Raw genomic sequence first — 27,770 nt, forward strand, 5'->3', positions numbered from 1 at the left:
GTCACAAGTAAAACGGTCCAACCCCCGTGTTTCTACGATGTTCTGATGCGAAGATATAAGGCTTTGTTTACTCTGTTGCTAGGGTACTGTATTTGGTTGCTAGGGGCAGGGTTTGGGAGTGGCCAATGATGTGACCAGTTGCTACACTCCGAGTCACAAGTAAAACGGTCCAACCCCCGTGTTTCTACGATGTTCTGATGCGAAGATATAAGGCTTTGTTTACTCTGTTGCTAGGGTGCTCACATTTGGTTGCTAGGGGCGTGGCTTGGGAGTGGCCAATGATGTGGCCAGTGATTATCCTCCGAGTCACGAGTAAAACGATCCAACCCCCGTTATTCTACGATGTTCTGATGCCTAGATATAACTGTTTGAATTTTATGTTGCTAGGGTGCTTAAAAGTGGTTGCTAGGGGCGTGGCTTAATAGCTCTGGGACTATCCTGATAAATTGATTGGATGTCTGAGTAAAATGAGCCCACCCCCATGTCTCTACGACATTGTAAAGCGAAGATATTCCATCTGGAACTTTTTTATTCCCTTATATGGGCATGTTTCCTGCCCCATTATAAGTCAATGGGAAATTTCGGGTGCCTCTTACACCCCAGGGGTACAACTAACACCCCAATGTGATGTATGTTCTTACAGAGCGTACCACCCTCTTCAAATGTTAGAACCCACATGTTTCTTCAAAATCCTCGAGCGGAGCTATGACCCGTCAAAGTTCGGTCCAATGTTAAGTCAATGGGATTTTTGGGGTGGTTTTTCGCCCCCCTTTCGGAAATCCTGCACCCGATCGCTTATAAAAGTCATAGCACACCTCTCCTCAATAAACCGGTCAATTTGAGCCCTCATTCATGTGTCTATGACAAACCGTGCGGGACGAGTTACGCGCCGAAATTTTGTCCAGATATAAAAATAATAATAATAATAATAAGTATGAGCAATAGTAATAGTGATGCCTTGCATAAATGCAAGCACCACTAATAATAACTAGATAGGTACATTTCCTGAAGAAAATGTGAGTGGTGCTTGCCGTGGCAAATTTCGGGGGACAATATATTATTACACTCCAAGCCAAAAGTAAAACAATTCAACCCACATGTCTCTACGATATTCTGATGCGAAGATATAAGGCTTTGTTTATTCGGTTGCTAGGGTACTGTATTTGGTTGCTAGGGAGAAAATTGGCATCCACTAGTGATTACACTCCGAGTCACGAGTCAAACGGTCAAACCCCCGTGTCTCTACGATGTTCTGATGCGGAGATATAAGGCTTTGTTTACTCTGTTGCTAGGGTACTGTATTTGGTTGCTAGGGAAAAAATTGGCATCCACTAGTGATTACACTCCGAGTCACGAGTCAAACGGTCCAAACCCCGTGTCTCTACGATGTTCTGATGCTGAGATATAAGGGTTTGTTTACTCTGTTGCTAGGGTACTGTATTTGGTTGCTAGGGAGAAAATTGGCATCCACTAGTGATTACACTCCGAGTCACGAGTCAAACGGTCCAAACCCCGTGTCTCTACGATGTTCTGATGCGGAGATATAAGGGTTTGTTTACTCTGTTGCTAGGGTACTGTATTTGGTTGCTAGGGAAAAAATGGCATCCACTAGTGATTACCCTCCGAGTCATGAGTCAAACGGTCCAACCTCCATGTCTCTACGATGTTCTGATGCGGAGACATAAGGCTTTGTTTACTCTGTTGCTAGGGTACTGTATTTGGTTGCTAAGGAAAAAAATGGCATCCACTAGTGATTACCCTCCGAGTCACGAGTCAAACGATCCAACCCCCGTGTCTCTACGATGTTCTAATGCGGAGATATAAGGCTTTGTTTATTCAGTTGCTAGGGTACTGTATTTGGTTGCTAGGGAGAAAATTGGCATCCACTAGTGATTACACTCCGAGTCACGAGTCAAACGGTCAAACCCCCGTGTCTCTACGATGTTCTGATGCGGAGATATAAGGCTTTGTTTACTCTGTTGCTAGGGTACTGTATTTGGTTGCTAGGGAAAAAATTGGCATCCACTAGTGATTACACTCCGAGATACGAGTCAAACGGTCCAACCCCCGTGTCTCTGCGATGTTCTGATGTGGAGATAAAAGGCTTTGTTTACTCTGTTGCTAGGGTAATGTATTTGGTTGCTAGGGAGAAAATTGGCATCCACTAGTGATTACACTCCGAGTCACGAGTCAAACGGTCCAAACCCCGTGTCTCTACGATGTTCTGATGCGGAGATATAAGGGTTTGTTTACTCTGTTGCTAGGGTACTGTATTTGGTTGCTAGGGAAAAAATGGCATCCACTAGTGATTACCCTCCGAGTCATGAGTCAAACGGTCCAACCCCCGTGTCTCTACGATGTTCTGATGCGGAGATATAAGGCTTTGTTTACTCTGTTGCTAGGGTACTGTATTTGGTTGCTAAGGAAAAAAATGGCATCCACTAGTGATTACCCTCCGAGTCACGAGTCAAACGATCCAACCCCCGTGTCTCTACGATGTTCTAATGCGGAGATATAAGGCTTTGTTTACTCTGTTGCTAGGGTACTGTATTTGGTTGCTAGGGAAAAAAATGGCATCCAATAGTGATTACCCTCCGAGTCACGAGTCAAACGGTCCATACCCCGTGTCTCTACGATGTTCTGATGCGGAGATATAAGGCTTTGTTTACTCTGTTGCTAGGGTACTGTATTTGGTTGCTAGGGAAAAAAATGGCATCCACTAGTGATTACCCTCCGAGTCACGAGTCAAACGGTCCAACCCCCGTGTCTCTACGATGTTCTGATGCGGAGATATAAGGCTTTGTTTACTCTGTTGCTAGGGTACTGTGTTTGGTTGCTAGGGAAAAAAATTGCATCCACTAGTGATTACCCTCCGAGTCATGAGTCAAACGGTCCAACCCCCGTGTCTCTACGATGTTCTGATGCGGAGATATAAGGCTTTGTTTACTCTGTTGCTAGGGTACTGTATTTGGTTGCTAGGGAAAAAAATGGCATCCACTAGTGATTACCCTCCGAGTCATGAGTCAAACGGTCCAACCCCCGTGTCTCTACGATGTTCTGATGTGGAGATATAAGGCTTTGTTTACTCTGTTGCTAGGGTACTGTATTTGGTTGCTAGGGGCGTGGCTTGGGAGTGGCCAATGATGTGCCCAGTGATTACACTCCGAGTCACAAGTAAAACGGTCCAACCCCCGTGTCTCTACGATGTTCTGATGCGGAGATATAAGGCTTTGTTTACTCTGTTGCTAGGGTACTGTATTTGGTTGCTAGGGGCGTGGCTTGGGAGTGGCCAATTATGTGCCCAGTGATTACACTCCGAGTCACAAGTGAAACGGTCCAACCCACATGTCTCTACGATATTCTGATGCGAAGATATAAGGCTTTGTTTATTCGGTTGCTAGGGTAGTGTATTTGGTTGCTAGGGAGAAAATTGCCATCCACTAGTGATTACACCCCTAGTCACAAGTAAAACGGTCCAACCCCCGTGTCTCTACGATGTTCTGATGCGGAGATATAACTGTTTGTATTTTATGTTGCTAGGGTGCTCAAAAGTGGTTGCTAGGGGCGTGGCTTAGTAAGTCTGTAAGGATCCTGAGAGACTGATTGGATGCCTGAGTAAAATGAGCCCACCCCCATGTCTCTATGACACTGTGATGCAAAGATATCCATCCGGGCATTTTATAATGGCAGTCTATGGTATAGGTTGCTAGGGTGCCCAAAATGGTTGCTATGGTAAGAGTCTAGCACCCTCTTCAAATTTAGTAACCCACATGTTTCTATGAAATCCTGGCTCGGACCTATGACCCGTCAAAATTTTTGCAATGGTAAGTCTATGGGATTTTGCCCCATTGACTTTTCATTGGGGCACTTTTGGGCACCTCTTACACCCCAGGGGTACAACTTACACCCCATTGTGATCCATGTTCTTACAGAGCCTACCACCCTCTTCAAATGTTGTAACCCACATGTTTCTACAAAATCCTCGAGCGGAGCTATGACTCGTCAAAGTTGGGCGCAATGTTAAGTCAATGGGATTTTTCGGGTGGTTTTTCGCCCCCCTTTCGGAAATCCTGCACCCGATCGCTTATAAAAGTCATAGCACACCTCTCCTCAATAAGCCGGTCGATTTGAGCCCTCTTTCATGGGTCTACGACAAACCGTGCGGGACGAGTTAGGTGCCGAAAAAACGTGCAGATGTAAGAATAAAATATAATAATATCCCTGAGGAATAGTAATAGTGATGCTTTGCATAAATGCAAGCACCACTAATAAGTATGCAAGATAGTAATAGTGATGCTTTGCATAAATGCAAGCACCACTAATAATAATAATAAGTATGCAAGATAGTAATAGTGATGCTTTGCATAAATGCAAGCACCACTAATAACTAGATAGAAAAGTTTGAAGACAAACTTTATGTTGGCTTGACAAAGCATAGCCTGAACGTTTAAAACAGATTGAAAGAAATTTAAAACAAGTTTAGTTTAGGATTATAACTTTCCGTAAACATGATACCAAAAGTTACCATGTTAGCATGTTTAGCACTAAGTTAGCATGATGCTAACATGAATTAGCATGAAGCTAGCATGATGCAAACATGAATTTGCATGAAGCTAGCATGATGCTAACATGAATTAGCATGAAGCTAACATGAATTAGCATGAAGCTAGCATGATGCTAACATGAATTAGCATGAAGCTAGCATGATGTTAACATGAATTAGCATGAAGCTAGCATGATGCTAACATGAATTAGCATGAAGCTAGCATGATGCTAACATGAATTAGCATGACGTTAACATGATGCTAACATGAATTAGCATGAAGCTAGCATGATGCTAACATGAATTAGCATGAAGCTAGCATGATGCTAACATGAATTAGCATGAAGCTAGCATGATGCTAACATGAATTAGCATGAAGCTAGCATGATGCTAACATGAATTAGCATGAAGCTAGCATGATGCTAACATGAATTAGCATGAAGCTAGCATGATGCTAACATGAATTAGCATGATGCTAGCATGATGCTAACATGAATAAGCATGAAGCTAGCATGATGCTAACATGAATTAGCATGAAGCTAGCATGATGCTAATATGAATTAGCATGAAGCTAGCATGATGCTAACATGAATTAGCATGAAGCTAGCATGATGCTAACATGAATTAGCATGAAGCTAGCATGATGCTAGCATGATTAGCATGAAGCTAGCATGATGCTAGCATGATTAGCAGGAAGCTAGCATGATGCTAGCATGATTAGCATGAAGCTAACATGAATTAGCATTAAGCTAGCACGACGCTAACATGAATTAGCATGAAGCTAGCACGACGCTAACATGAATTAGCATTAAGCTAACATGAATAAGCATGAAGCTAGCACGACGCTAACATGAATTAGCATGAAGCTAGCACGACGCTAACATGAATTAGCATGAAGCTAGCACGACGTTAACATGAATTAGCATGAAGCTAGCACGAAGCTAACATGAATTAGCATGAAGCTAGCAGGACGCTAACATGAATTAGCATGAAGTTAGCATGACGCTAACATGAATTAGCATGAAGCTAGCACGACGCTAACATGAATTAGCATGAAGCTAGCATGATGCTAACATGAATTAGCATGAAGCTAGCATGATGCTAGCATGATTAGCATGAAGCTAGCATGATGCTAGCATGATTAGCAGGAAGCTAGCATGATGCTAGCATGATTAGCATGAAGCTAACATGAATTAGCATTAAGCTAGCACGACGCTAACATGAATTAGCATGAAGCTAGCACGACGCTAACATGAATTAGCATTAAGCTAACATGAATTAGCATGAAGCTAGCACGACGCTAACATAAATTAGCATGAAGCTATCACGACGCTAACATGAATTAGCATGAAGCTAGCACGACGTTAACATGAATTAGCATGAAGCTAGCACGAAGCTAACATGAATTAGCATGAAGCTAGCAGGACGCTAACATGAATTAGCATGAAGCTAGCACGACGTTAACATGAATTAGCATGAAGCTAGCACGACGCTAACATGAATTAGCATGAAGCTAGCACGACGCTAACATGAATTAGCATGAAGCTAGCACGACGCTAACATGAATTAGCATGAAGCTAGCACGACGCTAACATGAATTAGCATGAAGCTAGCACGACGCTAACATGAATTAGCATGAAGCTAGCACGACGCTAACATGAATTAGCATGAAGCTAGCACGACGCTAACATGAATTAGCATGAAGCTAGCACGACGCTAACATGAATTAGCATGAAGCTAGCACGACGCTAACATAAATTAGCATGAAGGTAGCACGACGCTAACATGAATTAGCATGAAGCTAGCACGACGCTAACATGAATTAGCATGAAGCTAGCACGACGCTAACATGAATTAGCATGAAGCTAGCACGAAGCTAACATGAATTAGCATGAAGCTAGCACGATGCTAACATGAATTAGCATGAAGCTAGCACGATGCTAACATGAATTAGTATGAAGCTAGCATGATGAGCATGAAGTTAGCAAGATTTATTATGAAATTAGCATAAAGCTAGCACGAAACTAGCATGAAGCTAGTATGACTCAGCATGGAGCTAGCATAAGGCTAACATGACCAAAAGACCCAACCCCCATGTCTCTATGATGTTCGGATCCAGAGATATAAGGCTTTGTTTTTTATGTTGCTAGGGTGCTCATATTTGGTTGCTAGGGGCGTGGCTTAATACCTCAATAAGAATCCTCCGAGACTGATTGGATGCCTGAGTAAAATGAGCCCACCTCCATGTCTCTGTGACACTGTGCTGCAAAGATATCCATCTGGGCATTTCATAATGGCAGTCTATGGGATATGTTGCTAGGGTGCCCAAAAATGGTTGCTAGGGGCGTGGCTTAATAGCTATGGGGCGATCCTGAGAGACTGATTGGATGCCTGAGTAAAATGAGTCCACCCCCATGTCTCTATGACACTGTAAAGCGAAGATATTCCATCTGGGACGCTTTTATTCCCTTATATGGGCATGTTTCCGGCCCCGTTATAAGTCAATGGGGAATTTTGGGGGCCTCTTACACCCAAGGGGTACGGCTTACACCCCAATGTGAGGTATGTTCTCACAGTGCCTGCCAGCCTCTTGAAAAGTGGTAACCCACAAGTTTCTACAAATTTCTCGCTTGCAGCTATGACCCGTCAAAGTTTGTCACAATGTTAAGTAAATGGGACTTTTCCGAAGTTTAATGTCCCGTTTTAGGAATTCTGTAAGTCGGATCCCGTCAAAAAGATATAGCACACTTCTTTAGACCAGTCAGAATGTCCGTGGAAAATTTCGTGGATGTAGCTTGAAAGCTGTGGGACGAGTTAGCCGCAGAAATTTTAGTCTCAGAAGAAGAAGAAGAAGAAGAAGAAGAAGAAGAAGAAGAAGAATAAGTTTAAATACAATATCAGTATGTTGGCTTTGTCAAGCCAACATAATAAGTATGGGGAATAATAATAGTGATGCCTTGCATAAATGCAAGCACCACTAATTATAAATAATAAGTATGAGCAATAGTAATAGTGATGCCTTGCATAAATGCAAGCACCACTAATAATAATAAGCTTAGATCGAAGAACAGTATGTTGGCTTTGTCAAGCCAACATAATAATAAGCTTAGATCGAAGAACAGTATGTTGGCTTTGTCAAGCCAACATAATAAGCTTAGATCGAAGAACAGTATGTTGGCTTTGTCAAGCCAACATAATAATAATAACTAGATAGATACATTTCCTGAAGAAAATGTGAGTGGTGCTTGCCGTGGCAAATTTCAGGGGACAATTTATGATTTTACTCCAAGCCAAAAGTAAAATGGTCCAACCCCCGTGTCTCTACGATGTTCTGAAGCAGAGATATAAGGATTTGTTTACTCTGTTGCTAGGGTACTGTATTTGGTTGCTAGGGGAAAAATGGCATCCACTAGTGATTACCCTCCGAGTCACGAGTCAAACGGTCCAACCCCCATGTCTTTACGATGTTCTGATGCGGAGTTATAAGGCTTTGTTTACTCTGTTGCTAGGGTACTGTATTTGGTTGCTAGGGGAAAAAATGGCATCCACTAGTGATTACATGCCGAGTCACAAGTAAAATGGTCCAACCCCCGTGTTTCTACGATTGCTAGGGTACTGTATTTGGTTGCTAGGGAAAAAAATGGCATCCACTAGTGATTACACTTCGAGTCACGAGTAAAACGGTCCAACCCCCGTGTCTATACGATGTTCTGATTCCGAGATATAACTGTTTGAATTTTGTGTTCCTAGGGTGCTCATATTTGGTTGATAGGGGTGTGGCTTAATACATCCGTAAGGATCATGAGAGACTTAATGGATGCCTGAGGCAAATGAGCCCACCCCCATGTCTCCATGACACTGTGCTGCAAAAATATACATCTGTGCACTTTATAATAGTGGTCAACAGGATTTTCGCCCCACTGTTTGTCTATGGGTATTTTCGGGTGCCTCCTACACACCAAGGTTACAATATACACTCCAATGTGATTTATATTCTGACAAAGTCTACCCTCTTCAAATGTTGTCTTTCACTGGTCTATGTCAGTTACGGGACAAAATTTTGCCCAGAACATGAAAAATAATATCCCTAAGCAATAATAAAAGTGATGCTTTGCATGAATCACTAACACTAGATAAACGTTGGGATAAAATACACCCAACAGAACATATAGAACTGAATCAAAAAGTTAAACATCTTAAAGATAATGATATATATGAAATAAAAAAATTGTCACAAACTGAAACAGGAAGTGTTTCTGGACCAGTAGTTTTTGCATCTTTTGAAATGGTCTATATCAAATATTGAGTTATTGAAGTAGTATTATAGTAATTTAGAACTTAAGGTTTTGTTATAAAATAGTTTAATATCCATTCAATATTTTTTCTCATGTAGGACGTGTGACATCCCCTGATTGTGTGTGTGCTTTTTCAGTAGCCATATCCATGTTTTCAGTCAAAAGGAAGTGATTGCATCTGAAGTTACAGTTCAAATATTTCAGTTATAAAAAGCAGTGTTCATTTATGGTAACTTACTTTTATGTAAAGCATTAATGTGATAGTTCCCCTAAAAATGAAAATTGTGTCATAATTTACTCACTCTCATGTTGTTATAAACCTGTATACATTTCTTTGTTCTGATGAATACAAAGGAAGATATTTTGAGAAATTTTTGTAACCAAACCAAACAGGAGCCCCATTGACTTACATAGTAGAAAAAAGAATACTTTTGAAGTGAATGGGGCTCATGATCAGTTTAGTTTTAAACATTTCTCAAAATGTCTTCCTTTGTATTCACCAGAACAAAGAAATGTATAAAGGTTTGTAACAGCATGAGAGTAAATGACAGATTTTTTATTTTTGGGTGAATTATCACTTTCAAAAATGAATATTTTTTTAAGGAAAGCATTTCTGCGTTTAACCTATCCCACTGAGTAGTGAACACACAGTGCATGTTGTTAACACTTAAAAAACAAAACAAATTCATCACTTAAAAATTCAGATTAATTTATTGTACACTTTAAAAAGAATATACACATTGTTCAAACATAACTCAATTAAGCAATAAAATATAAAAACAGTTTGCAGTTTACTGCATTTGTATGTGGTCTTTAAGGCAGTTAGCTATATTATTTAAAAACATATCATTACCCCTACGCGTCAAATGTACTCCATCTCTTAAAAACATCCCTGGACTGTCATGTCGAATGCATGAGTGCTCAACCATGGCACCATGGAAGGTTTGGACAAATGTAGCCATTACACGATTTACAAACTTTCTGGCCTTGTCAAGCTTTGCGGGATTGACACCAGCCTTCCACTGGCACCTCTGGGTCATAGCTGACCACATTATCTTCATGCCAGGGTGCCAGAGTTTAAGCTGGTGCAGGTCCTTCTCCATCGAATTCACCAGCTGGACACTGCGGACCTCCCCCATGTCATTGCCACCACAGTGGATGATGAGCACGTCTGGTGCTGCTCTTCCTCGCAAGCAATGGGAGAAGAAGGGGAGAAGTCCTTTCCACCGCAGTCCACCAGAGCCAAACCAAGAGACATGGACACTTGGCAGACCGAGGTTTCTTCCCTTGGTCTCTTCAGCTCTCTGGGCACCTCTTCGGACATAGCTGTCACCAATGATCCACACTGTGTCTATGAAAGAAAAATAAGTAAGGAATAATTGATGATGGGACAATAAATTATAAGAAAATAATGCACACCTAAGGTGGTGGTAATGCATTATTTTCTAATAATTCAAAGGACCGGAGTCAGTTATTCTTATACCACGGTAACCACAAACATTGCTTTGGTGCTTATTTTAAGACATTTGACAAGTTAGGTGTGTGGCTTACAAATATATAATCAACAACCATGGAACATTTCTCAACCAATGAGAACACAGCACTCAACAGCCCTGTGGTATAAATCTTTTCAATAAATGCTTGAGGTAATACAAATTTTATAAGAATTAAGCATTTTTTATATTGACAAACTGTGGGAGAAATAGAGCAAGAAGGCAACACCACAAAAAAAAGATGACAATGCTGTTGTCATTTTAAGGCAGACAATGTAATAGCAGATGTCAAATGTCAGTAGCCAACACTAGTACTTACAGTTTAATCTCTGTGCACGGTTTGCCATGACCTCAAAATTGATCGATCCCTAAAAAAAAAAACATAAATTATAAAATTGAATTTCCACCTCAGAAGTCTGAGCAATCTCACAAAACACCGATAGCAGTGAATCAAAATAGTAAGTTATGGGGAATTACAATTTAGAATCTTAACATAACGTTATACCGTTAAACCAGGTTAAAAAGCTATAACGTAACGTTAATATTTCTGTATTATCCAATACGAATCTAGCTAGGTTGCTGTGAAAACACATTACCAATTGTGGAAAGCCTTATAATAATGTAATTAAAATGTAATTGAATAATGACATGCAAAAGTTAATAATAACATACATTTTAATCTATGTCTACTTCTAACGTTTCTTAACTGTTAAGTAATATATGATTAAACCGTGTGTAGTATAATACCAATAACGAATAAATAGTTCAATTTTAGGTTAATTTACCTCAAGAGTTGTAAACGTTGAAATATCACCTGCCAAAATCTTCGATCCGCAACCGCCAATGTATCACATAGGTGTATATTGCATTAAAGCAACTAAACCCCTGGTCAGAGCCTGACTCCACCCACTGGCAATATTTGAAAAATGCGAGAAAAGTGGGCAGATCCCAACGGAGATATGAGATGATACCAAATGTCAAAAAACTTACTAAAACCAATGAACAGCACTAATAAACCATCTTTCTTACAGATCATTAACTAAAAAAAATTGGTTTAGGGTTTAGTAACTCAGCACTTCGATCTAGTCGTGCGTGGACTCCACCCACTTAAAAAAAAATCAAATCGCTTCAAAAAATGTATCAGAGACTACGTTTATATATATTTTTACAGTCCACCGTATTAACACAACTTTGTTTCCATTCACCTGTATTATTTAATAGAAGTTGTTTTTGTAACTAAGTATTTTATACATTTTTCGTTTTTTTTAACAATATACATTTTTCTCTCCCACTATGTAAGTTATAACAGAAAGACCGTTTGTAATGGAATGTCTTTCAACCTTTTTTTCTAGAAAACTAATGGTTTGTGATATAGTCACTTTTAACTTATTAATCAGTTTGTAGTATATGAATACTTGGGGTAAGTAACAATTGTTTACAATACTACCAAATAAGTAGTTAAACTAAATTAGTAAAATAAAATTATAAAAGTTTCATAAATGGGAATGTCAATTCATCCAACCTCCAGAGGGTGCTCTTCACGGAATATCGACTCGACGGAACAGTGGCTCCTTGATCGCGTTCTGTTGTTTCCACTTTGCAGGTTCACCTTGACGGGATATATTCTTTTGCAGACGTTATTGTCCAATATTATAATTATTCCCTGTTTTACCTGGTTGGACTGTCTGCTGTTTTGGGATGTCTGTGTTGTGCATTTTAATAAACTTGGATGTATTCTAAACCTACCTCCATTGCCTGTCAATATGCCTCTTAATCAATCTTATTAAAATTATGCCGGTACATATTTAATATGGTGTTTGCTATTAGTAAAATATGGTAAATGTTTAATAGTCTATTTTACCCATCACCACACTCCGATGTATTCAAGATTCTGTATATTACAAGAAATGAATTATTTATTCTGTTGTCTATTTAAACAGAAAGGAACACAACATGCACATTTTCAGTAAATCACTGCTTAAAGATAAAGATATTTCTCCTTTCTGCATATTGTGAGTCTGGGAGATATCTGTTTAAACTTTATTAATAAAGGAATAATAAATCATGTAATCCATAAAAATATTCAAATATAACATCACGTTCATTAAAATGATCATTAAAAAATAATGGTAACATCTTAGAAACCAGCTGTTATCACATTAGTCTTAAGTAAATACTTATAATCTGGAACTGTATTATAAAGTTAAAAAAAAGTTACTTCACCAGTGAATGGAAAAGTGCTGTAATAAATAAGGACAGACATGTTGGATGCAATTTTAAAAAATAGTATTTATTAAAAAGATTAAGTAAAGTGCCTGTTGTGCCAAATCCTGTCCACCAAACGAAACCCAACCTCAAAATTTTAACTTCATTTAACATTTTAGTTATGAAAAAAATTTGTACGCTGCTAGGTGGAAAACAATTATCATTGGCTTTTATTTGTATAAACATGCACTGTGTGTTTCAGAGTGACATATGTGTGCAGCATATGATCTGGTGTTTTTCTGTGTCTCAGTTTGTGTGTGAACTGACAAAGAGAAAACATCATGAGCTGCACACACAATACCTATGTACAATATATATTTAGGTTTCCCAAAAGAAAACAATTTATACAAATTATCAAAATTGTCAATGTCCATCATGAATGTTTTTATGTTTTATAATAGTTGTGTATACAATAGTCTTACTATGGTACAAGGGTCAAACATCCGGAAAATGCTGGAACAGTGTGTGTGTGTGTGTGTGTGTCTGTGTATATATATATATATATATATATATATATATATATATATATATATATATATATACACACACAAACAAACAAATATATTCGTTGCTGTATACATATACTGTACAAATACTTTTTGTATAATATATATTGTCTGTTATCTTGATTTCAAATTATTTGTGCAGCCATATGTACTTAATTGACAATTGTACGATTTTATAACATTTTTAGCAACTCACAAAACCAGTTTTGTAATCCCTAGTCAGAAAGCAATCAAAAGGGAGACAGGAGTTGACACAACCCCCCCAGTGAGCAAGCATATAGCGACTGTGGCAAGGAAAAAACTCCTTAAGAGGAGAAAACCTTAAGAGGAACCAGACTCAACAGGGGGAACCCATCCTCCTCTGGTACAGCACATAAATTTCACCTTAATTATAAAAAGTTAGTATATATAGAAATGCAAATGTATTGAATAATATGACAATAGAAATATTTATGAACACATTAAGATTGGTTAAATAATTATACTGGAGGAGGTCCAATGAAGCCATTGAGCCGCTGAATCTGAGATGACATGCAGTGCATGCTGGGTATCCTGAGGTAGAGAAGGTAAAAGAATTGAGACAATGTTAGTTCATTTATTTGAATTGTTTTCACTCTGTAAGGCTTATGGAACATTAAGTTTGAAAAACAGGTTAGATTTATGCAAGACACATTTTTGCTCTCTTCTGAAACCATCATGCATTTTAAAATCTAAAATTTCACATCTAAGTACAAGCATCTGAAACAACACACTGTGTTTCCCATTAATTGTTGAGACAAGCTCCTTATTTATTTCGAATGTAAACAATTTATTTGACTGTTTGAATTTGTGAACATGAACTCAGTTCAACCGTAAATCAGGAATGTAAATAATAATAATATCTTTATTGCGCTTTCAGTTGTATTAAAATGCAGTATCTGGCATTTCAAACCTAAGTGCCACTAATGATCTGAACACAAATATGATGCGATGACGTCACAAATTTTCTAAATTATCATTAGTGTCATACAGTGCCATAGTCTCACAAATGAGAAACACTGGCACTGTCTGACAGAATAGAATGAAACATTAGATCTTACTAACAGTGTTTTAGCACAAAATTTACCTTGGTGCTTTGGCATACTGCTTTCTTTGCTTCTTCAGACTTCACCTTGCTCTGGTCCTTGATGTCATACGCATTTTCTTTCCTATGGCTATGAAATTAACAAATTAATAATATATCACAACAAACCTTACAGAAAATAAACCCTACAAATGTAGTCATAAACCATTACTACATTATTTTGTGGTAACAATGACATTACTACAGTTGCAATGTTTTTTTGGTTTAACTGTCGTAAAACCATGGTTCATTTTTGTAAGGGTTTGTAGCACACTTGTACAGTGATTGAATCAAAATGTTTAAATACCTACCCTCAATTAGTATATTGCAGAATTGTATCTAGCTGTTGACAGGGTTCATAGTCTCCAAGCTCCAACTGCAACTTTACATAAGAGCACATATTATTAACAGAATAACAGTGGACTCAATGGAAGACAATCAGTACAGATTGTTACAAATTGTATGGATTAAACAAATTCAGATAACTTCTATTCAAATCTTAGAACTAAGTATACTTCTACAGGCTTTGTACATCTCATTTTACATTGCTGCTTTCATGTTAGTGTTGTTAGTCACTGACTTCTGATGTTACACTCACTGTTATGTGTCCTCTCTGGAGCTGCCTTACTAATCCTCACTGCATTCTGTCTGCCGCTGCTGCCTTTATTGTCCAGTGTCCTCCCTGAAGTTGCCACAGTGCTCATTTCTTTGTCCTGCTGCTTCCAGTTGCTGCACTACTGTCCTGTTAGCTCAGTGACACACACAATCATACGTGCACAACCATACAGGCCAACCCATTGCATATTGCTGTCCGAGCCCTATTATTATCGTTAATACTTACTCATTGCATGCCGTTTCCTCTGTCAAAACACCACAACCATAACCACCTACCTGTTGGCTAAGGCTTTTAAAGCCCACTGGCACCTTTTTCATATGCTCAGTGCCCCCAGGTCGGTTTGGCAAAACACCACAGCACAACCATAACCGCCCTACCTGTTGGCTAAGGCTGTTAAAGCCCACTGGCACCTTTTTCATATGCTCAGTGCCCCCAGGCCGGTATGGCAAAACACCACAGTACAACCATAACCGCCCTACCCGTTGGCTAAGGCTGTCGAAGCCCCACTGGCACCATTAATATTTGCTCAGTGCCCCCGGGTAAGTTGGTATGGCCACAACATAACCATCCGTGCCAAACCGTTGGCTAAGGCCGTCCGAGACCCAAAGCATGCTTCATACCTTTCCCAGCCATCATTGCACCAGAAATCCAACCAGCGCTGCGTCTCCAGCTCCTCCGATTACACCTCCAGCACGACTCAGTCTAAAGAAAGTTGATGCATGCTTACCGACATTTGCTGGCAACTTCTCCATCCATAATAGCACCAGAAACCCAACCAGCGCTGCGTCTCCAGCTCCTCTAGTTGCACTTCCAGCACCACATAGCTTGAAGAAAGTTAATGCGTAGTCAGTGCCCACGATTCCATATGGCATAAAACACAACAATATCCACCAACCACAGAATGTCATTTTCGCAATATACAGTACACAGGATTGTGGTAACTGTAATAGCTCTGTAACACACCTGACTGAAGACACAAGTCCGGATGTGAGATGTATATGTGATCCAGTAGTGTGTGCTTCTCAGTTGTAGCTGATGTGATTACCTGTGTATATCCCTTGGATTGAAACATCTCCAGTATAGCCTTTCTTCCAGCAGATAAGAGGTCCTCATTAAAGTCTCCACTGATGATTACAGGATGTTTGTTTACGATGTCCAGATAATCAAGTAGGCCCCTTAAATTTGGCAAGAATTTTTCAAGACTGTAGTTTGGTGGCCTGTACACTGCAGCGATTGTTGCACATATTGGGGTGTCGATTTTGATGACAACAAACTCCAGGTCTGTGACACTTTGGATGTACTGTCTGGACTGAGCTTGAATATCTTCTTTGCAAAATATTGCAACTCCACCACCGTCTTTCTTTGCCATTTCTGCATGGGTTGAGTAGGAGACATGTCTATTCCGTGCAAACATCTTGTATCCTTCCAACTGGAGATGTGGTGGAATACATGAGCCAGACAAGTGACTTTCCGTTATGCAAATTATATCCGATAGTTGGAGCTCATGATGGCATCGGATATCCTCGATGTGGGATGATAGTCCTTCCGTGTTGTGATGAATGATTTTAAGTGTTTCGTCCTGGTTGATATCCCTTATGTGCTGCAAAAGCGGCATGACTCCTTCGAATGTCGCTTTTCTCATATTTTCCAATGATGCTGTGATTTCAGGATCAGCATAAATCTTCTTTTCACTGAAGTCTGTAATATGTAATCCAGAAAGCGACGTTGTTCGGCTGAGGGCAACGTAGGCCATTCCAGGTTCGAAAATCTTTTTCAGTGACACTACGGCAGACTGCATTGTCATACCTTGAACTTTGTGAGCTGTGCAGGCATAAGCGAGCTTGATGGGAAATTGACGACGAACTGTTCCTTTTCTCAGACTTTCTTCAGATCTCTCAATATATACAGAGTTGTCGTCTTCACCTTGCACTCTTCTACGGTGTTTCAGACCTGCATTTTGATTGTCGAGCTGAAGTCCTAGCATGTGTACAGTGGACATTCCATCTCTTGTTTTAGTGACAATGTTAACAATCTTACCAAAACATCCATTAACAATTCCATCTTCAACATCCAGATTCCTTGTCACCATTATACGAGCTCCCACTGCAACTTGTATAGAATCCAGCAAGTCATCCTTCTTTCCAGTGACAGGTTTCTTTTGTCTTTTCATCACTCCTGTTCTTGGGTCTTTCCTGTAGTCTTCGGCATCAATGGTTATGATGTCAGTGTGAATAGCCTGTATTGTTCTAGTATTGTGCATGTGAACTTCCTTGTTGGTTGCAAATATGTGCAGAGCATCATGAGGGCAGTCTTCTGGGTTCTTTACAGCTTGGAGTAACAGAACTCTATCTTCTTCTCTAAGAGCATCAGTCTTCTGCCTCACTCGCAGTCGGTTTAGAAGCTCAGCAAAAGCAAGGTCCTCCTTCTGACGCATGATCTCTGTAAGACTAAGTATTTGAAAACTGTCCTTCCAGAAGTCCAAAACATCATCTTCATACACACAGAGCGGTTTGGCTTTACCGAGAGGTGGTAGTTGGTAAAAGTCTCCTACAGCGAGAACAGAGATTCCTCCAAATGCTTTCTTGCTGCCTCTGATCTGTTGAAGTCTCCAGTTTACATAGGCAAAAAGATCCTTCGAAATCATTGACACTTCATCAATGATGAGAATTTCCACACTGCATAATTCTGCTCGTAGTTCATCTAGAGCATTTCCAAGTCCTTGATAAGGTGGCTTTAAGTTTCTTGGTAGTTTTAAAATGGAATGCAGTGTTTTACCAGAAATATTGAATGCTGCTGTTCCTGTAAACGCACTCAAAATTACTGAAGGCAAAGAGAGATCCCCTTCTTCCTGAAGTCGAGGCAGTTGTCGTAGAATTTTGGTTGCTTCCGCGTATATGCACTTAATGACATGAGATTTTCCACAACCAGCACCACCTGATACAAAGTAAAAAAACTGTTCCGTATTATGACCCCACACGCGCTTCTGACACCACTGACGGCAGTGTAGAAAATGGCAGCCTGTGTCTTATTTAGACTTTGAAACATCTTCTTGACAAATTCAACACTCATCTGTGGTGCCTCTATCCGAGGAACGACTCCATCTCCATCTTCAAGAAGAATCTGGTATTCCGGCACATCATCTTGCTCATCCTCTTCATCATGGTTGACATCTTCTCGTTCTGCAATGCACTCCAAATTATCCACTTCAGCTTCAGGGGCAAAAGATGTCCAAGCATTCTCAGATGGGCCTTGCTGCTGCAACTGTTCAATTGCTTTGTCCACTTCTTCACTGTGTTTTTCGAATTTCTCCTGGTGTGCTTTCACTATTGCGCATACAGGCATTCGGAGACCAGGGTGTGAAGGAAGTTCTACAAATGCACTTTTGTAAAACTGCTCATAAGTCGGAAATGTTGGAGGTTTTAGCTGTGCATTTAAACGATGTGGCACATAAAGTTTCACTAATCTTCCGTAAAACTTTTCTGGTTGTTTTTCCTCTGAAAAACGTGCGTATCGAATAACGGCAGCCTTACCAACAGTTCTTTGCTGAATAAATCCCATATTGTTGAGCAGTCGTTGCACATTCTTTCCTTTAGTTTGCCGACCGTACACAATGCGATAATTTGAAGCAAAGTCTGCCAGACACATCTTTTCAAACTCCGGTGTTTGAGGCCTTGCTCTGTATTTATCTATTATTCCTGACATCCAGACATCCTCTGAATCCGGATTTTTGTTCAGTAGGACACTAAGGGGCAGACTCATCTTCAGAGCATCATCGTCAGTTGGTACGAATACAACACTTCGCGAACACTTCTTCATTGGTAGGCTGCATGTTCGTGCTACAGACTCTTGTGCGCTCACTTGTCTGAGTTTGGAGTAGGATTGCATAATGTGCTTCATTTCATCTTCTTCGTTCACATTTGTTTCACGCACTGCTTTGATTACGTTCTTCAGCATCTCGTTCATTTCATGCTCTGGTTTAGAAATGTAGGACAACATATACATGATGCAGCTGTAAGGGTCAAGAATGTACTGAATGTCCATGTTAGCATTCCATGCCCTCAACAAATCCGGATTGTATCCATTAACCCAAACCTCCTTTGGATCACGCTTTATTAAAATCACACTAGATGTGGACAACTCCCTGGTGTACTTCATGTAATCCTCCATGGACAAATTACATTTTGTCAGTAGCTCAGACAAGTTTTCAAATGTGACTTGGGGATCATTCAGCAAATCCCACAATGGTTTGAGTTTCATCCTAGCATCACTCATTGCTTTTTGAACAGCATCTGATCGTGACTTTCTTCTGTCTTGGTGGTTATCCTCTTCATTTTCCTCTTCTTCAGGTCGTTGTGGTCGCGGACGAGTTATTGTGGTGTCAGACATTGGTAGTTTAGGAAACCCAAACCTACACAACACATTCCCTTTCTTGCATGACTTGGAGTGCTTCCTGCTGTGAAGTTGAACCTCTGTGACAATCTGATGAAGCTCAGGATCAGCCGTGGAATCAGGGAGCCTGCATGTTATGTAGCGGTCAATAAAACCACAAACAACTTCATCAGAATCGCTTTCAAACTCAGGTGCATCCTTTACCCATGCAAGCAGATGTATATGTGGGCTACCTCTTGCTTGAAACTCAACTCTGTAAAAGAAATCCTCGACCTTACCAATGGGTTGGGCAGGTGACAAAAGCAGGTGAGTCATTAGAGCATCCACCCGTTTCTCAAACATTCGCATGACAGTAACAAAGTTACTTCGAAGGATTTCACATTTTGTCATCCAGTCAAGCTCTGAAAAATCAACGTCTTCACCTTGCTGAGCCTTGATTGCCATAATTACTTCAGGCCATCGCATTTCGGCCGCACTGAATGTGCAAAAAAAGTGGGGGTTCCCAACTGCCGGATCATGGCTTGTAAGTCTCTTAGCGTTTTCTCCCAGTAAGATGGCGAACCTCTCAGGGGTTGCATGAATCGCGTGGCATCTTTGTTGTGTACCAGTCTTTCAACTTCATGGTTATCTTGAAGCAACCTGTTGGAAATTCTTCTGCCATCTTTTGTGATAGGTTTGCCTTTCCGCAACTGGACAGTCATGCTGTTTCTGGCCATATGTGTTTCTGTTGCAAACTGTGCAAAGAAAAGGTAACTTTGGTCTCTAGCAAAACGTGTATCCGCAGAGAGCAATCTAGCATTAAAATACATACTTGGAGACAATGCTAATTCCCTTGCCTCATCAATTGTGTTTTCTCCAGTAGGGAACTGAACGGGAAACGCCATGGATTCCAGCTTTGGGATTTTGAAAAATCCAACAGGTTTTTTTCCTTGAGCAGGTGCAATGCTGAATATTCCCTCGCCATATGATAAGATCTCCTGGCCGATGTCTGGTGGCTGCATACATGTGTCCAGGGTGAGGCCAGGTCTAAGTTCATCCTGTTCCTCTTCACTCACATGTTGCTCATTCTCCTCATCAACACTGACGTCTTGTTGCTGTTCTGTGTCAATTTCCTCATCAAGGTGACTTTCAAGTATTGAATTTTCACTTATGGAGATTTCCTTGTATTCGGAATGTGTCTGTTTTAGCTTTAATAAAGCTGCTAGGACGTTGTGCATATTCACGGTGTGAAAGTGCTGGTATCCTTTAAACTTGATGTGTCTTTTAAGCTTCATCTGTAGGAGTTGCGACTCACTACTATGTCTTGGCAGACAGTTAACCGTCTTTTCCACCTCAGACGGCACACACACAACCACCCCATGCACTGCTCTTTGTTGTCCTTTAGGCAGTGCAACAATTTTTGCAAACGGTACAATTTTGGCAATGAGTTGACGTTCAAGCACATTTAATTCCATTAATTCTGCAGGGATCTGTGCCAATTCAAGTTTGTTTGCCACAGCAATTGAAGACATGCTTCCTCTCTTCAGATGGCTGTCACAAGTATGGCAAATCCATTCCTTTCTTCTTTGTTCTGGAACCACACAAGAATCTCTGCAGCTACTGTCACAAATGTGAACATATTGCCCGGTTAAGCAAGAAGCCACAATATGTGGATTTTTAATGTAACTCCTCCTGTTACAGACCCTGACTTGATTTGGAAACATAGCTCTGTGACAGACTGTGCAGACATGTGTGGGGCCTTGCTGAATGTTACATCTGAATGCATCTATGGCACTTTGCATTACTTTGCTGATTAAAGGCTGAGGTGTTTCCTGTCTGGAACTGATGTAAAGTTTATATTTCCTTTTGATTCGGAGTGCACATTGCAATTTATGATAAACATGGTATGCAACATCACTGACACATTTCTGTCTTTTGTTCAAGGTACATCTTAATATGTGACACGCTCTAAACTGTGGGTCATCTGCATATCTCTTGACCATGTACTCTTTCATCTTCTTCTGAAATACAATATCCTGGTTGTACCTCCTCACCATGGACTCTTTCATCTTCTTCTGAAATACAGCATCCTTGTTGTACCTCCTCACCATGTACTCTTTCATCTTCTTCTGAAATACAGCATCCTTGTTGTACCTCCTCACCATGTACTCTTTCATCTTCTTCTGAAATACAGCATCCTTGTTGTACCTCCTCACCATGTACTCTTTCATCTTCTTCTGAAATTCAATATCCTTGTTGTACCTTCTCACCATGTACTCTTTCATCTTATTCTGAAATACAGAATCCGTGTTGTACCTCCTCACCATGTACTCTTTCATCTTCTTCTGAAATGCAATATCCTTGCTGTACTTTCTCACCATGTACTCTTTCATCTTATTCTGAAATACAGAATCCGTGTTGTACCTCCTCATCATGTATTCTTTCATCTCACTCTGAAAGACGTTATCCGTGTTGTACCTCCTCACTATGTACTCTTTCATCTTCCTCTTAAAGACAGTATCCATGTTGTACCTCCTCACTATGTACTCTTTTTTCTTGGACTGGAATAGAACATTGGTTTGGTACCTCCTGAGCATGTATTCTTTCTTCTTTGTTTGAGCGACAGCACATGTGTTATACCTTCGGTTCATGTAGTGTTGGATTTTCTTCCTGAACTGAGGATCTTGGTTATATCGTTCATTTATAGCCTCCTTTTTCTTCATTTGATATTTTAAACATGTGGCATATCGCTCCTTTTCATATTTTCTTTTTTTTGCTTTTCTGAATTCTTGAGATGCAGTTTTGTCCGTAGGTTCTAATTGTTGTTTTTCATGTGCAGTTATTTTCCGCATTTCTTTTCTTCTCCGCTGCTTATTTGTTTTAATCACATGTTGGTTTTCTGCTCCTTTAAAAACATGGATTGGTGGAATGTTGGCTTTTGAAATGTTGCTGGGATTTGGAAGAGCCAAATTGATTTGTGAGACTTGTAAACATGTCGATGGTACTGTCTGTTCGGCAGAAAGTTGCTCTGTTTCAAATGACACAGGCATAAATTCATAGCTGGCATTATCAGGATGATCCTGGAAGACCCTGAGAATTCTGTCTATCATGTCACTTAGGTGAGTAAAAGTTAACATAACAGCAGTTCCATCACCAGTAGGATGGCGCAAACCTTCGGCAGTCCTTGAGTGTGAATCAAAAAATCCGTATCTTCCAGATCTGTCTCTGAACAGAGCAATACACTCCAAAGAAACAATGAGCAATGCGTGGCTAACATCAGTTGAAAGGCACTGTAGTCTTTCAGTAAGAGGAGTAAACCATGCTTCTGTGTCAGGGTTCCCTCTGGCTCTGAGGTATCCCATCTTGATTTCAGACTTCTGCACATGGTATGTTTGGGTAAATGTTGAAACGGTCAGTGGTACATCCTCCATAGCCATATATGGTCCTGAATAAATCTTTGTTCATGCATAAGCTGCATTTTAACACCAACATACAAAGCACCCCCCTCCTCTAAAACTCTATCAAGATCCTGCATCCTGAACTGAACCCCTTCACTGTGGTTGGCCAAGAATATTAGATCTACACATGTGCACTGATGATTTCTTGAGAATATGTCATACCTTTCATCACTTTGGCAATGGGATGCCTGCACAGACAAAACTCTGGGTGCACCATCATGTAGTCTGTCAGATACCTGAGCTACAGCAGCAGTGATTCTTGCCTGTTCATCCTGCAAGTAATAATGAATGGGATTAGTATCCTGTGTGTGCATTGGTATCCTTGTGAAGCTGATAGATTCCACTAACTCAATATGCAACTGTGTTAGTAAGAATACATGTTAGCTGTGTATCATTTGAACTGCGCTGAATTAAGTATACATATATATATATATATATATATATATATATATATATATATATATATATATATATATATATATATATATATATATATATATATATATATATATATATATATACATACATACATACATACATACATACATACATACATACATACATACATACATACACACACACACACACACACACACACACACACACACACACACACACACACACACACATTTACTAACATATGGGGAAAATTTAATTTTCAAAGGGGGTGTACTCATTTATGCTGTGCACTGTATACAAAATACCGGTAAACTTAATGGGAAAGCTGAAGTTACCTCTAAAATGCAGTGTTATATTTGTAAAAATGTGGGCAATGACTTCATTTCCACAGTATTTTGTTGTTTTCTCTTTTGTGGCAGGCTGCTTGTGGTGACTTCAAACAAAACTGAACTGGGGAAAGTCGAAACCAGTGTCTTGAATAGTAGTAATGTTTACACATAGGCTTTACAGAGAGTGTCCGAATGATGCGGGCAATTCAGCAAATAGATGGTAAATTGTTTTAAACAACTTTAGTGAAGAGATACGCTTTTGGAAACGATTTTAAACAGTGCTGTGGTTCATGCACCATCTGTATCAACACATGATTGGCCCAAGAGGAGGCTGCTGCTAGCCACTCACTGGCAGCCCAGGTCATGACGCTGCAATCCGTCCGAGTCCCACACACCCGAAACGACAGAGTGACGGCAAGTACAACAAACTCAACGGTAGCAGTCACAAACACAAAGTATAATAAGCACTACTTTTCCATCGTTTAGGTGAAAAGCAAGAATGTTTATGTAATGTGGAACTTATGCAGAGTAAGAAAGAGCCTCTTCACGTCTGTAATTCTGATCTAATAAAGCACCCCACATCATCACATGCTGCCACCCCTTATGAAAATTAACCATGTTTTTTTGTGGTAAAAGTGTAGTAACCATGGTTTTTTGGCGTATTGATTGCTATCAGCAAAACCATGGTTTTACTACAGTAACCATGGTGAATTATGGTTTTTGAAAACCATGGTTGTCAAAACCATGGTTATTTTGTGGTAACCATGGTTTTACTGCAGTAACCATGTTTTTTTTAACTGTATTAAAACTATGGTTAATTTTCTAAAAGGACAAAATTATTTTATATTGGGGGCATCCAAGCTATTTGAAATATAATTAGTTATTTGGTAATTAGTTATATACTTTTATAATGATGTAACGCAGTTACCAACTCAGTTACTATTTTTGAGAAGTCACTAGTAACTATAACTAATTACTTTTTTAAAGTAACGTTGCCAATACGGATTACCTGCAATTTACCAGTAAATTACCAGTAAAGACTGTATGTGTAAAATGGACTATTAACTGTAATGACATTACTAAGAATTAATAAATGCTTATACAATATATTGTTCATGTTAGATAATGCGTATACTAATGTGAAAAAATACAACCACATTGTAAATTGTTACATAAATTTACATTTCATGTTATTCAGTAGTACGGGTGTATTGGCAGGAATCCGGCGATACGATTCGTATCCCAATACAATGGTCACAATACGATACGGTATACTGTGATACTGTGAGCCTGGTGATATACTGGGATATTTTGTATTTTGGGAATAGAATAGGATATAATTATAGGAAAGCTGTCATCAAGAACACACCATCATATGCAAACCTTGGCAAAAAAATATTTTTTACTTTGTTGTATGAAACTATAAGTGAGTGAAGAACTGACACGGGCCAGTCTAATACTTAAAGGAATAGTCTACCCTTTTGCCATATTAAACTATGTTATTACCTCAACCTAGACGAATTAATACATACCTATCTTTTTTCAATGCGTGCACTGTACAGTGCGTTGTGAATGTATTAGCATTTAGCCTAGCCCCATTCATTCCTATGGTACCAAAAAAAGTTTATTTTGTGGCACCATACTTACTGGTATAACTCCTCATGTAACAGTCTTTAAAGTCGCAATGAAATTGAAATGAAAAACTATATATATATATTTTTTTTAATATTGTGGTATTAACAAATGACTTATCTGTGAGCTTCATTATTTTTTAAAAATTCGTGTGTGCTCATAATCTTTAATCAAAAATGCAAATCTCCTCCGCTCCTCAAAACGATCTCTCTTCACTTCCGGTCATAAGTATGGCAGGTGGGCGGGGTCCGGGAGAAGATCACAGCGATAAGCAATTAGCAACACAACCCAACTTCAAACGATCCAATCAGATCTCGATGGACAAATTCAAATCCATCCCTGCCTTATTTAATCTCAAAAGCCGTTTCATTCGGATGTACGTCACCACGGGGAAAATAAGGCACTGAGGTGTTATTTTATGTGCGAGCCGGATACGGAAAAAAAGGAAACTGCGCTTTTATTATTATTTCACACAAATTTTAAAGACAGAGAATGAAACACTGTTTTAACCTTGTCTTAGTTGAATAACGGTAGTCTACCCACATTCACAAACATACGAAAAGTGCTTGACATTCTGAACATCTCTGTTTCATAGAAAATCATCCTTTAGAAATGTCCGCCAAAAAATGGCCCAACTTAACAACGGGTACATATTACATAACATGTATCTCACTGCCCCTCTGCTTCAAAATAATTTACTACATTCTTTTGAGTGACAGCAAACTCAGCCAATCAGCGTCAAGTGCTTGCGTTTCATAAAGAGGTTGCCAGTTAAAGGCAGAGTAGGCAGGTTTAAGTCTAAAACACTTTTTTCCAAATTTGTTGAAACGTTCTTTATATACCAATACATAAGTAAAATGTAAGTACTCTGAAAACAGAGTATAAAAATCAAGCGTCTGTAGACCTCTCACGAAAGTTTTAGTTTGAACGGTGGCTACTGCAGTTGAATTTTCCTATTGGATGTTGGGTCCAAAAAAGAACTCGTGACGTAAGCAGGTTCAAGCTCACCACGCCCTTGTTACGATCTCACCACACACTTGGTACAAGCTTAGTTCGTCCGCTCGATCTCCGTTGGGATCTGCCTACTTTTCTTGCATTTTTCAAATATTGATAGTGAGTGGAGTCAGGCTCTGACCAGGGGTTTAGTTACGCTTTAAACACAGCTAATTATTTTCATGCACTCCACTCCCTCCATTCTGGGTTTCTAATAAAGCCACGCCCCCAAAACACATGAACGTGCGACGGCGACAGCTCTGCTGGCCACGCAATATTTACTCTCGTTTGATTTCTTCTTTTTTTTGCCTAAATCTTTTTTTTTTTTTAAACTAATAATGCAAAAATTTTGGTGAACCCCTAGTAACAAGCTTACTTATTTCTGACATGTGATAAGCTGTTGCAGTAGGTCAAATTCAAAATCAATTGAAAATGTCCAGAGCCTAATTATCATTATCACCTTACAATTTATTGCAATTTCAGTATGATAAAAAAATTCCAGCCAAAGCAGCATGTTATTATCCCAAAGAAAGATGTTAGTACCTTGTTGGTCCTGGAGAGTATGGTCTGTACATCCGCCAGGTCCACCTTTCTCCAACGCATCTTCTGAGCCTGAGACCGCTTTCCTTTCCGTGGCATCCTTTAAAATATAAAAAAATATATCTGACTAACTTACAAAACTGACTTAACTTCTAAAAGTAGTGACTTTACTCTCAAGTTAAAAAAGTAATTCAGCTAATAGACACAGAGAAATACATTTATTCATTAGTCAAATTTATTTTAACAGGACACTTCAATATGCACATACCTGGAAATTTCCCCTGATGTAACACCTGTTGAACCTGCAAAAATAAAACCTGTATAGTAGCCTTAGAAAGAGAAAAACAGTTTTAAAACAATGAAACAGTATGCGTAATTTTATTTAAATACAATAGTTTTTTTGTTTTTTTTTTTTTTAAGAACAATAAAAAGTATAGTAAAGATTTAAATTGAAGTGTAAAACAAAGAGAACCAAAAAATGAAAAAAAAAAAATATATATGTATATTTATCTATAAAACTAATCTATATCTAAACTAATCTATAATCTAATCTAATCTAACTAATCTAAATCTATAAGATAAATAAATTGTCTTATTAAAATGAAGGCAGAAACAGAGTAGGTACAAGAACAGAAACAGCCTTAATGTAAGTATAAATATGAAGTGCTCTCTGTAGTAAAGCACAAGGAACCTGAAAAAGAAAAGGATATATTAAGTGACAGGAACTATAATCATAGTGGTAAGGTCATAACAATTTAATTGCTTTAAAATCCACCAACACTTACCAAGATAAAAGTGCAGCCAAAGTAGTATTTCAATCAGTACAGCTAAAAAACAAACAAAGATAACACAATGAAACTCAAGTCAGCCATGCATAACATCCATGTTAAGCAAAGGCAATCTATAGACCAATTTAGAGTAGACGTCACAGTTACGTCACTGCAAGCTGCGCGCGCAATGCGGTTGCAGAAAAACAGTAGAAATGAATTAGACACGAGTGAAAAGAGCAAGATAACTCACTGGAAAATCTCCGGTTGTGCTGTTAAGTGTCAGAATAAGAATGCCAAAAAAGATGGCTTTCATTTTTATAGAATACCATCGTCAAATACATCATTTGAAGATAAACGTAGGTGTTTATGATTACAATAAGCCCTAAACGGACAGAATGGAGCGAGGAAATCATCTGGAAATCTTTTAATAATTAGAATAGAAAATAAGTAGAGAAGATGTC

The 27,770-nt window shown here is 39.2% G+C and overlaps 2 long non-coding RNA genes across 2 annotated transcripts; both read right to left on the reverse strand.

The window, feature by feature from the left end:
* Window positions 1–13,155: 13,155 nt before the first annotated feature.
* On the reverse strand, window positions 13,156–16,308 carry LOC135748441 (uncharacterized). Its single transcript, XR_010532025.2, has 4 exons — window positions 14,803–16,308; window positions 14,516–14,586; window positions 14,208–14,295; window positions 13,156–13,654 (listed from the first exon to the last, which is right to left on the reverse strand). It is a non-coding gene; the product is annotated as an uncharacterized lncRNA (long non-coding RNA).
* Window positions 16,309–22,759: 6,451 nt separating this feature from the next.
* Window positions 22,760–26,941, reverse strand: LOC135748463 (uncharacterized). The gene is made up of 3 exons (XR_010532042.2): window positions 26,808–26,941; window positions 26,543–26,639; window positions 22,760–22,918 (listed from the first exon to the last, which is right to left on the reverse strand). It is a non-coding gene; the product is annotated as an uncharacterized lncRNA (long non-coding RNA).
* Window positions 26,942–27,770: the final 829 nt, after the last annotated feature.

The sequence above is a fragment of the Paramisgurnus dabryanus genome, chromosome 7 (assembly GCF_030506205.2).
Source record: "Paramisgurnus dabryanus chromosome 7, PD_genome_1.1, whole genome shotgun sequence".
Classification (NCBI taxonomy): domain Eukaryota; kingdom Metazoa; phylum Chordata; class Actinopteri; order Cypriniformes; family Cobitidae; genus Paramisgurnus; species Paramisgurnus dabryanus.